A 13,254-nucleotide genomic window follows, 5' to 3' on the forward strand; every position below is an offset into this window, starting at 1 on the left:
TATTCAAAAATATTCTAAAAATGCACCAAATTGTAATTATTCAACCAGCCACACTATAAAATGTTTTTTGCTACCACGTGTTCTTATTGAGTACTATGCATGTGATACCATCAGAACTGCTTAATGCTTATATAACCTTGCCAATTACCAGTGCATTATATCATATCTCGTAGCCTATCCCAGGATGGGCTTGATCAGTGCTGCTCTGCCTCTCTATTTTCTCAAGTCTTCTCTCTGCCCTTTGTTCTGCTATTGCCTATGAAATGCTCATTGCTGGGTGATGATACAGAGATAGAAAAATTATCTTACCTCCCGTCCCCTCACCTTGTTAATTCATAATTTGCAGATGAGTTGCCTAAAATGTTTTTTACCCCAGAACTCTTCTACTGATCAAAGGGCGTTCAATTGCTGCACATTACGTAAAATGTCATTTACGGAATAATTCTTTCAAATTGGATCAAAATGTAACAGTAGTTTGTTACAAACATACAGACAACATTACAAAAGATACTTCATAGATGGAGCAGCAGTACCACTATTACTTAGCCAGACCAATAAAGAGATTCACCCCATGGTCATCAGGGAGCTTTGTTCCATGACCGTGACTAATGGGATTTAAGTTTAAGAAAAAAGGTACCCCTAGAGTATTTTAGTCAATACAAGTACAGTATGTGTATTAATATAAATAATGATCTGCCAAGATAACTCTACCATGATAATGATCTGCCAAGTTAACTCTGATGTCACAATTCTACTACCCAATAATGAACTGTTCTGTCTTGGATCCTAAAACAGTCTTTGTCTGCTAATACTAACAGCTTCAGCCCAAGCTATAATGTATGCTGAGCGAAGCTTTTTAAATAGCCGTGGGTCAGGCTGACATTGTACCATAGTAGACAAATCAGCAGTTAAATTTAACAAACAAAAAATACCACTGTTCTACTCATAACTTAGTTTAGATTTAAACGAACACAAGTAGAATACTTTAGATCAGCCCACTTCCCCACTAAAGTTAAGAGCAGCTTCAGCTAGATTTGTGGCTATTCCTCAAGTAAATGCAGCAGAAAATAAGGCAGAGGCTAAATCAGAATTAGCCAGTGAGATTACTCCCAAAATGTAATAGCTTTGACAGTGTGGATACAATCCCCACATAGTCGATATAGATTACATCTGCCTACCTCTGATGTCACAGTGCTGCATAACAACTAGGACAGGTGGAGGAGAAAAGGGGAAGGGACAAGGAGAAAGAGGGAAGAGAGATGAAGTGGGGGTGAGGGCTGCAGGTAAAAGGTAAAGCTACCTCCAAAGTCACAGACCTACCAGTATGAACCAGTCTATATATAAATGGTATTGTTGGCATGTGAGCCCTTGATGCAACCTCATTTGTTCACTCATTTCACTCCACCAATGATATCATAGCATGCAAATGATCTGAATAGGCAGAGGAAAAAAGGGGGGCGGAGGGGTCTGATGTCAAATGGCAGAGAGAGGATAGAGGAGCACCTCTTCCAACACCAGTTCCAAAACCCATGAATTTCATTGTGTAAGTAGCTACCTCCGCCTACTCTAAAAATATACAACCTCAGACCCCTTTCTTAGGTTTGACTTTAACAAATAAATTAATAATATAACAAAGTTCAACTCAAGCCTTCTCTGCAGCCATGTCCACTGCTAGGGTGCCTACCTTAGGATTTCTTATGCTACATCCTTTCTCCCAAGAAAGCAATTTTCATCCCCCTTACATATGGCTGAGGTAATGAGCCTTACTGTGTCTTTCCCTTGAATAAACACCAGCTGCTAAATGGGTAAGGTACTGCAGAGAGACACTCCCTAGGTGTTCACGCACAGGTACTATTTTATTTAATTTAAAGGCAATTTTAATGTTGGGAGCAGATACTTTCCATAATACGTTCAATTATAACATCTCATTGTTTTGAGATTATTATATATGCGCCATTTAATGTCTCTCAATTAAATACAATATTGCATCTCAGATTTACACACATTTTGTATGTACAGTAGAGATATTCAAATACAGAAAAAAACTGCTAAAGGAACAGTAAGGTTGCACAGTGAAGCAGTGAAAACTTAGCAAATACCACAATTAAAGTTTCCTGTGAAACCTTAATGCAAGCGCACAAGGGAGCAGAATTATGATGATGTTTAATTACAGGATCACAAACTGTATTTTTCAGAGGACCCTGGCCTCATTTAGTCCACAGGATGGAGCTCACTGAATAGGTAACTTTTTTCCTCATCATTCAGTGTGTGCTTTTATGCCTTTACCACACATCATCTAAACTCTGCAGTGAAAAGAGAATTATTACTTTTCTCATGATACTCATTTTCTATAGCATTCATCAGCACACTATTTAAGTGCTTCACAAACATTAACGAATTAATCTCCACAGTATTCCTGTAAGGGAAGTATATTATCCCTATTTTGCAGATCAGGAATAGAAGTACTGTGATCTTAAGGCCAAAATTGTTAAGCGTCCACCAGTGTTGCATGCTCAACTAGAGATGCCTTGAGCCGGATTTTTCAGAGTACTTAGCATTTTTATATTACCCTATAGATTCAAAGCAGCTACCACTGACTTCAGCTGCATCTGAGGGTATGTCTACACTACGAAATTATTTCGAATTTATAGAAGCCGGTTTTATTGAAATCGGTTGTATACAGCCGATTGTGTATGTCCACACAATAAAATGCTCTAGGTGCTCTAGTCGGCAGACCGCGTCCACAGTACGAGGCTAGCGTCGACTTCCGGAGCATTGCACTATGGGTAGCTATCCCACAGCTATCCCACAGTTCCCGCAGTCTCCGCCGCCCCTTGGAATTCTGGGTTGAGATCCCAATGCCCGGATGATGCAAAACAGTGTCGCGGGCGGTTCTGGGTACATGTCGTCAGGCCCCTCCCTCCCCCGTCACAGTAACGGCAGACAATAGATTCGCGCCTTTTTACCTGGGTTACCTGGGTTACCTGTGCAGACAACATGGAGCCCGCTCAGCACAGCTGAGCTCACCGTCACCATATGTCCTCTTGGTGCCGGCAGACGTGGGACTGCATTGCTACACAGCAGCAGCTGCTAACTGCCTTTTGGCGGTAGACGGTGCAGTAGACTGGTAGCCTTCATCGGCGATCTGGGTGCTGGCAGCCGTGGGGCTTGCCTTTTGGCAGTAAATGGTGTATTATGACTGTTAGCCGGCCTATTACAAGTCGGGTCATCGCACGTTAGCAGAGTCTTCCCTGAGCAGCAGCTCGTGCAATAGGCCTGAAGACCATCGTCATACACCGCCCCGTATTTGCTGCCAAGCACCCAGAAAGATGCCGAGGGCTATCAGTCACGCTGCACCGTCGTCTTAAGATGTAAAAAAATAGATTTTCTCTGTATTCATTTGCTTCCCCCTCCCTCCGTCAAATCAACGGCCTGCTAAACCCAGGGTTTTCAGTTTAATCTTTGGGGGGGGGACCAGTCTGTGACAGTTGTTTGTGTCTCTCCCTGATGCACAGCCACCGTTCTTTATTTTAATTCCCTGTGCCTGTACGCCATGTCGTCACTCGGCCCCCCTCCCTCCTTCCCCTAGGCCGTCAGATACTACGTTTGCGCCACAGCTCGAGCCGAGAAGCGGTTCGCGCCTTTTCTTTGAATTCTGGGTTGAGATCCCAATGCCCGGATGATGCAAAACAGTGTCGCGGGCGGTTCTGGGTACATGTCGTCAGGCCCCTCCCCCCTCGTCACAGCAACGGCAGACAATAGATTCGCGCCTTTTTACCTGGGTTACCTGTGCAGACAACATACCACGGCAAGCATGGAGCCCGCTCAGCTCAGCTGAGCTCACCGTCACCATATGTCCTCTGGGTGCCGGCAGACGTGGGACTGCATTGCTACACAGCAGCAGCTGCTAACTGCCTTTTGGCGGTAGACGGTGTAGCATGAGTGATAGCCGTGGGGCTGGCAGCCGTAGTGCTGCATTGCACCAGCCCCTTGCAGGCGATGGTATATTATGACTGGTACCCGTCGTCGTCGTACTGGTATGGCTGTCAATCATGGCCACCTGGGCAGACATGCTACTGTTTCGATGATGACGGTTACCAGTCATAATATACTATTTTCTGCCAATTGCCCAATATTGTCTGCTAAGCACCCAGAAGAGGCCGAGGGCGATGCTGGGTGCTGGCGGACGTGGGGCTGGCAGACGTGGGGCTGCATTGCTACACAGCAGCAGCCCCTTGCCTTTTGGCAGATGATGGCATATTATGATTGGTACCCATCATCGTCATATTGGTATGGCTGTCACTCATGCTGCAGCGTCGGCTGCCACCTTAAGATGTAAAAAATAGATTTGTTCTGTGTTCATTTGCTTCCCCTTCCTCCGTGAAATCAACGGCCTGCTAAGCCCAGGGTTTCCAGTTTAATCTTTGGGGGGACCATTCTGTGTGACAGTTGTTTGTGTTTCTCCCTGTTCCTGTACCTGTACGCCATGTCGTCACTCGGCCCTCCCTCCCTCCCGCCCTCCTTCTCCTGGTCCATCAGATACTACTTTCGCGCCTTTTTTCTGACCAGGCGCCATAGCTAGCACTGGGATCATGGAGCCCGCTCAGATCACCGCGGCAATTATGAGCACTATGAACACCACGCGCATTGTCCTGGAGTATATGCAGAGCCAGAACATGCCAAGGCGAAACCCGGACCAGGCGAGGAGGCGATTGCAGCGCGGCGACGAGAGTGATGAGGAAATTGACATGGACACAGCCCTCACACAAGGTACGGGCCCCAGCAATGTGGAAATCATGGTGTCACTGGGGCAGGTTGATACCGTGGAACGCCGATTCTGGGCCCGGGAAACAAGCACAGACTGGTGGGATCGCATCGTGCTGCAGGTATGGGACGATTCCCAGTGGCTGCGAAACTTTCGCATGCGTAAGGCCACTTTCATGGAACTTTGTGACTTGCTTTCCCCTGCCCTGAAACGCCAGGATACCAAGATGAGAGCAGCCCTCACAGTTGAGAAGCGAGTGGCGATAGCCCTGTGGAAGCTTGCAACGCCAGACAGCTACCGGTCAGTCGGGAATCAATTTGGAGTGGGCAAATCTACTGTGGGGGCTGCTGTGATCCAATTTGCCAGGGCAATGAAAGACCTGGTGATAGCAAGGGTAGTGACTCTGGGCAACGTGCAGTCAATAGTGGATGGTTTTGCTGAAATGGGATTCCCAAACTGTGGCGGGGCCATAGACGGAACCCATATCCCTATCTTGTCACCGGAGCACCAAGCCACCGACTACGTAAACCGCAAGGGGTACTTTTCAATGCTGCTGCAAGCCCTGGTGGATCACAAGGGACGTTTCACCAACATCAACGTGGGATGGCCAGGAAAGGTACATGATGCTCGCGTCTTCAGGAACTCTGCTCTGTTTCGAAAGCTGGAGGAAGGGACTTTCTTCCCGGACCAGAAAGTGACCATTGGGGATGTTGAAATGCCTATCGTGATCCTTGGGGACCCAGCCTACCCCTTAATGCCATGGCTCATGAAGCCGTACACAGGCAGCCTGGACAGGAGTCAGGACCTGTTCAACTACAGGCTGAGCAAGTGCCGAATGGTGGTGGAATGTGCATTTGGACGTTTAAAAGCGCGCTGGCGCAGCTTACTGACTCGCTCAGACCTCAGCGAAAAGAATATCCCCATTGTTATTGCTGCTTGCTGTGCGCTCCACAATATCTGTGAGAGTAAGGGGGAGACATTTATGGCGGGGTGGGAGGTTGAGGCAACTCGCCTGGCTGCTGATTACGCGCAGCCAGACACCAGGGCGGTTAGAGGAGCACAGCAGGGCGCGGTGCGTATCAGAGAAGCTTTGAAAACGAGTTTTGTGACTGGCCAGGCTACTGTGTGAAACTTCTGTTTGTTTCTCCTTGATGAACCCTCCAACCCCCCCCCCACCCGGTTCACTCTACTTCCCTGTAAACCAACCACCCCACCCCACCCTCCCCTCCCCTCCCGCTTGCAGAGGCAATAAAGTCATTGTTTTTTCACATTCATGCATTCTTTATTAGTTCCTTACAGAGGTAGGGGGATAATTGCCAAGGTAGCCTGGGATGGGTGGGGGAGGAGGGATGGAAAAGGACACACTGCATTTTAAAACTTTAACTCTTATTGAAGGCCAGCCTTCTGATGCTTTGGCGATCATCTGGGGTGGAGTGACTGGGTGGACGGAGGCCCCCCCACCGTGTTCTTGGGCGTCTGGGTGAGGAGGCTATGGAACTTGGGGAGGAGGGCTGTTGGTTACACAGGGGCTGTAGCGGCGGTCTCTGCTCCTGCTGCCTTTCCTGCAACTCAACCATACGCTCGAGCATATCACTTTGATGCTCCAGCAGACGGAGCATTGCCTCTTGCCGTCTGTCTGCAAGCTGACGCCACCTATCGTCTTCAGCCCGCCACTTGCTCTGTTCTTCCCGCGATTCAGCCCGCCACCTCTCCTCTCGTTCATATTGGGCTTTTCTCATCTCCGACATTGACTGCCTCCACGCATTCTGCTGTGCTCTATCAGCATGGGAGGACATCTGCAGCTCCGTGAACATCTCGTCCCTCGTCTTACGTTTTCTCTTTCTAATGTTCACGAGCCTCTGCGAAGGAGAAACATTTGCAGCTGGTGGAGGAGAAGGGAGAGGTGGTTAAAAAAGACACATTTTAGGGAACAATGGGTACACTCTTTCATTACAAGGTCGCATATTTCGGCTTGCAGGCAGCCATCGTAGGCCACAGTGTTTTGGCTTTTTTAACCTTCTTAACATGCGGGAAAGGTTGCAAACAGCAGCGCATTTCCCATATCAAGGATGAATTGGGTTGTCCATTTAAAATGGGGTTTCAATGTAAAAGGAGGGGGCTGCGGTTTCCCGGTTAACATGCGGCACAAACACAAGTAAACCACCCCCCCCCACACACACACACACACACGATTCTCTGGGATGATCGCTTCACCCCTCCCCCCCACCGCGTGGTTAACAGCGGGGAACATTTCTGGTCAGAAGAGCAGGAACGGGCGCCTCTGAATGTCCCCCTTAATAAAATCACCCCATTTCAACCAGGAGAGCTTTCTGGAGATGTCCCTGGAGGATTTCCGCTCCATCCCCATACACGTTAACAGACTTGCTTGCTTTTTTTTGTAATGTTTACAAATATTTACAAAGTTACACTCACCAGAGGTCTCCTGTGTGCCCTGAGGGTCTTGGGTGAGTTCGGGGGTTACTGGTTCCAGGTCCAGGGTCACAAACATATCCTGGCTGTTGGGGAAACCGGTTTCTCCGCTTCCTTGCTGCTGTGAGCTACCTACAGTACCTCCATCGTCATCTTCCTCGTTCCCCGAACCGTCTTCCCTGTGTGTTTCTCCAGTGAGAGAGTCATAGCACACGGTTGGGGTAGTGGTGGCTGCACCCCCTAGGATCGCATGCAGCTCCGCGTAGTAGCGGCAAGTTTGCGGCTCTGCCCCGGACCTTCCGTTTGCTTCTCTGGCTTTGTGGTAGGCTTGCCGTAGCTCCTTAATTTTCACGCGGCACTGCTGTGTGTCCCTGTTATGGCCTCGGTCCTTCATGGCCTTGGAGATCTTTTCTAATACTTTTCCATTTCTTTTACTGCTACGGAGTTCAGCTATCACTGCTTCATCTCCCCATATGGCGAGCAGATCTCGTACCTCCCGTTCGGTCCATGCTGGAGCTCTTTTGCGATCCTGGGAGGACTCCATGACGGTTACCTGTGCTGATGAGCTCTGCGTGGTCACCTGTGCTCTCCACGCTGGGCAAACAGGAAATGAAATTCAAACCTTCGCGGGTCTTTTCCTGTCTACCTGGTCAGTGCATCTGAGTTGAGAGCGCTGTCCAGAGCGGTCACAATGAAGCACTGTGGGATAGCTCCCGGAGGCCAATAACATCGAATTCCGTCCACACTACCCCAATTCCGACCCGCAAAGGCCGGTTTTATCGCTAATCCCCTCGTCGGAGGTGGTGTAAAGAAACCGGTTTAAAGGGCCCTTTAAGTCGAAAGAAAGGGCCTCGTTGTGTGGACGTGTCCAGGCTTAATTCGGTTTAACGCTGCTAAAGTCGACCTAAACCCGTAGTGTAGACCAGGCCTGAGAGTGCTCAGCACTTGTGCAATCAGGCCCTGGTTATCTTAAATTGGGCGGCCAATAAATGAGTAACACGCAGTCAGTGGCCACCTGGGTAAAGCTTGGTTTAAGTGACTTGCCCCGCATTACACATGAACTCTATAGAGGAGGCAGGCATAGAATTTAATTCCACAGGGTGGCACTGCATTGCCATAACCACAAAACCCTCCTTTCTTGTCCTATAATCCCCTGCCTCAATCACTACACACCCTCTAACTTCTGCACTAAGTGAGGCACAGGTCCTTGAGACAACAGCCTCGTTCCCTACAAAACCATCCCAAGCACTGAATGTGGCAGGTATCCTATGGGAACAATAGTATGTGATTATCTAGTTCAGGGGTCGGCAACCTTTCAGAAGTGGTGTGCCGAGTCTTCATTTATTCACTCTAATTTAAGGTTTTGCGTGCCAGTAATACATTTTAATGTTTTTAGAAGGTCTCTTTCTATAAGTCTATAATATATAACTAAACTATTGTTGTATGTAAAGTAAATAAGGTTTTTAAAAAGGTGTTTAAAAAAGGTTTAAGGTGTTTAAGAAGCTTCATTTAAAATTAAATTAAAATGCAGAGCCCCCTGGACCAGTGGCCAGGACCCGGGCAGTGTGAGTGCCACTGAAAACCAGCTCGCTTGCCACCTTCGGCACACATGCCATAGGTTGCCGACCCCTGATCTAGTTAAAGATATAACATAATGCAAATGGCACAAAGAGGCCAGAACAATGGTTTCATGGACCCTTAATTGTGGCATTCCTTAATTTTTGAGTGCTTGACTTTATCACCTTAACATTTGTTTAACATGGGTGGGAAGGGGATTAATGTAATTTTTCAAGCCTAAACACCCCCCTGACCAAACACACATTCCATCATGTGGAACTATCCTTACCCCCAATGGGTTATTAGCAGGGTTGGGAACTCAAGAACTTTAACACAGACCTCTGCAATTTAACTAATGGACTAACTGTTGGTAGTAGTAAGCCGTTATCCTCTATGTGCACCAACCACTAGAAGATGATGAGACACACCTTACGAGTGGGTTTCACAGCTATTTGCTAGACAGACGAAAGTTGGAACTCAGGAATTCTATTCTATTCCAGGTTCTGGAGGGAGTGCATTCTACTGGTTACAGACCCTTCTGTTGTTCTGTCCCCCAGCATGCCCTCTTCTGGGCCTGCTGATTGGCATGTCCCCAGTCCCCATCACCTTCTCTTCTTATCAATCCCACAACCCTTCCATGTACTTCCTCTGAATCAGGTTGCTTCCTCTTCCTCCTTTCTGCATGGACACCAGCAAGAGGAACACAGAGCTTGTGAGAGTCTTCTAGCACTCAATTTTGTGCCCAGAATCACAGCAGCCCTCTGGCATGTGGGAGGAGCAACTGCAGGGAAAGATCTGCTCAGACAGAATCTATGGAGAATTTAGCTGTCCAACAAACAAGCCTCTGAGCATGTGTCAACAATGATTTTTCAAAAGTTTAATCTTCTGCTAAATGTGTGGCTCTTCAGAGCGATGACAAAAGGCTGCTTTTTGACCCTAGGGCAACAGCTCCGTCAAATTTCAAATCCCTGCTTCAAAGCATGGAGGCAACAGATCTTCTCAAGGAAACAACTGTGGAAGCAGAGAAAGAACTGACAGGAAGGAACTGCAATGCATGACAGTTCGTTAGCAAGAGTCAGGCTAACTGTAACCCTAATAACGCGAGATTTGTAGAAGCGAAGATTGTGTGAGGCGAGTGGGAAAGAACTGTGTGAGAAGTTGTTGTGACCTTGTGTAGATAAGGTGTAGAAAATATTGTATGTAGGCTAGAGTCAAAACAAGTGAGAAAAATAAGATATCAAGATGGCCTATGTATAAACAAAATGCAGCTGTTGCTTGTTATTGTCTGTAATGAGAGGTATAAAGGTTTGCTGTCATTGTTTACCTGTAGAGAGACCTGCTTAGCTCTCTCCCTCTGCGCAATTGTGAGAGTTAATAAAGCATCTGACTTGCTGTACCCAAACAAAAAGTGAGAACTGTGTTTTTCTCCAACACAACTAAGATTTTTGGTTGTTCCGCCCCCCGCCCCCAATACTGGCAATATTTCCATATTCTCAGAAACAGTTGAGCCATTTGTTCTAAAACATTTTTAAAAAAATTCAGCCTGAAGCAGACACCCACCATGGAAAATTTCAGCCCAGTTAAAGTTTAGCTAAGTTTTGAACAACTAAAAACAAGGTCTTGTAATAGGAAACAGTAGTGGGCAACTATTTATTTACAGGAGTCCCTGGCAGTTCCCATCTATTTTATACACACACACACACACACACACACACACACACACAATAAAATAAAATAGATGAGAACCGCCAGGGACTCCTGTAAATAAATAAATGTGGGGGGAGGGTTGTATATATAAGATAAATAAAACCACACACACTCTTACACATACTAATTTATAACAACCAAGATCAGGACCCACTATGTTAGGCACTGTAGATACACGTGTAAGACATTCCCTGCCCCAAATAGTTTACAATCTAGGCTATTCCTAAAAGATAAAAGCACCCTTTTAACACATGAATCATAGATCATGTGTTTAGAATATGAAACTTAACCCTTTCTTTCTCGCTCTCTCTCTCTCTCTCACACACACACACACACCCCCCTATATTTTCCGCTTAAAAACCTCCAGGATTTGTAAGTACAAAAATATCATATTCTTCCTTTTTATAAATCACCAGTCTTATGAATGTCGCCCCTACTACTGATATAACTGAAGGAAGAACCCTGCTGGATTTCTATCTGAGCAAGGAATTTGGGCTGCAATGGTAGCTTAGAAGTTTAATGTCCTTCTTCATAAGATCTCTTTCCCCACTGTCAAAAGGAGATGCATGTTTAGGAGGAAAGAAAATTTCAATATATAAAAAAAAATATGCAATCCTTTAGGATTTGTGAAGTACATATTGTTTTTTCATTAGCCTACAGTAAAGTAATTTTTATGGAATGCTTTTTAGTACTTTTTGGAGGAAAAAAGGAAAAATTAACTATAAGTAAGCACTTGTCACAAGAAACATTCTTTAAATGCAGTTGCACTTTCTCCACACAAATAATCTGAAATTTAAAAATGGATTTGCAGCTTTATTCTGCTGTTTTCACTTTAGAGAAGTTTTTCCAAGTTCAAAAAAAAAAAGGGGGGGGGGGGGGGGGGGGGCTAGGAAGACTAACAAGTCAACCGCACTGTCACCACACCTAAATTTGAAATACTGAAGTCTACAAAAATTAACATTCTAAATAATATAATTAAATATTAAATAAAAAAATTACACTTCTAACCTACCTCTACCTGATTATGTTCTGTAAATAATGTGATTTTCTGTCATTTCTTCCTAGTCCACAATATTGTGCACTAAACGGAGAAGCTGTGACATCATTAGAAGTTCCTGACACACATTCTCTCCCCCCTATCTGCTTGAAAGGAGTGGGATTTGGGTTTCTTGAAAGGAGTAATCTTTCTTCTCACCTTTTGAGAAATGTAGCGTTGTAACTGTTTATTATATTTTATTCCAGCATCTTGAGCCTAAAGGGCACATTTTATAAATATTTTTTTAAATGATAAAAGTTGTGTAATTCACCTAAAGATATCAGTGATCAGTGAAAACAAAGGATGTCATTGGAATAATGATCCCATCCATATCCTTGAGTATTTATAAATTTCAAAAGTTCATAGGAACACAGAAATTGCCATACTGCATTTGATCATGCTCCAGTATCCTGTCTCTAGTAGTGGCCAGCACCAGATGCTTCGGAGGAAAGAGCAAGGAACTTCCCATTAGGCAAATGTGAGATAATCTGCCCCCCCCATATTAGATCTAATCACTAGAGATTTCCTTCAACCCTGAAGCATGAGCTTTTATATCCCTACAGAAATCTGACAGAACTATGACAACTCTGGATATTATTAGCCATATCAGTGTCTAATCTCTTTTTGAATCTTGCTAAGATGTTCAGCCTCAGTGACTTCCAGTGGCAGTAAATTCTACAGTCTAATTATGCAGTGTGTGAACAAATACTTCCTTGCACTGGTTTTGGATTTGCCACCTTTCAGTTTCATTGAATGCCCTCGTTTGTGTCTTTTAAGACAGGGAAAACAGAAACCACCAACCTGCCCTTTCTACAGGAGTCATCATCATTATAGGCAGGGTTGATAACACTGCCTGGTAAGGTTGCCTGACACACACTACTATCAAACCCCATTTTTAATTGCTTATAACTTTGTTTGGGCTTAAATTTTTCATGCTGAATGTCTGCCTCAGCCTGAATTTTTTGGGAAAAATCTTCAGCTAAAATGGTTCAGCCATTTTTGAGAACAAGGCTAGGGAAAAATAATTGGTTTGCCCATGTTAAAAAATGCTGATGAGCTTTTCTTTCAAAAGTTTTACTGCCCCCATGTTTTGGAGTTGGAACTTGAAATTTGGGGTTGGGGGGGGGTACCCCGTGCATCAGCGATGTCCCTGTTACTGTTCCTCTGCAAACATGGTCTAATTTGGCCAAATTATACGCCTTTGAAAGAATCCCAGTTTGCATATGCTCAGTACAGAGTTAAATGTTGGCAACTAAGGCCTAGTCTTCACTTACCGGCTGGTCCGGCGGCACGCCATCGATGTTCTGGGATCGATTTATCGCGTCTGGTTAAGACGCGATAAATCGATCCCGGAAGTGCTCACAGTCGGCGCCGGAACTCCAGCTCGCCGAGAGGAGTACGCGGCGTCGACGGGGGGAGACTTCCTGCCGCGTCTGGACCGCGGTAAGTTCGGACTAAGGTACTTTGAATTCAGCTACGTTATTAACGTAGCTGAATTTGCGTACCTTAATCCGAAGTCCGGACTAAGTGGGGACCAGGCCTAAATTCCCTGAGGAGTCTATCTGCACTCCAGTATGGTGTTAAGCAGGACTTTCCCTGAAATTGCAGCTTTGAGCTGTTGCAGGCTGTGCTGGGTCCAGGCACCTGAATGCAGATTCTCTCTGTTGTGTTCTCAATGAGCCCCCATTGTGCCTGGAAAGAGGAGAGGAGGTTGTTATCTCTTCTGCATTTGAATCTGGCAACAGCCAGACCTGCCAAG

At 45.8% G+C, this 13,254-nt stretch overlaps 1 protein-coding gene across 1 annotated transcript in view; it reads right to left on the reverse strand.

Annotated features, from left to right (window-relative positions):
• RNF19A (ring finger protein 19A, RBR E3 ubiquitin protein ligase) overlaps positions 1-13,254 on the reverse strand; it is a 98,360-nt gene that overhangs the window by 58,576 nt on the left and 26,530 nt on the right. The gene's annotated exons all lie outside the window — the stretch shown is intronic.

This window comes from Trachemys scripta, chromosome 2 (genome assembly GCF_013100865.1).
Source record: "Trachemys scripta elegans isolate TJP31775 chromosome 2, CAS_Tse_1.0, whole genome shotgun sequence".
NCBI classification, from domain to species: domain Eukaryota; kingdom Metazoa; phylum Chordata; order Testudines; family Emydidae; genus Trachemys; species Trachemys scripta.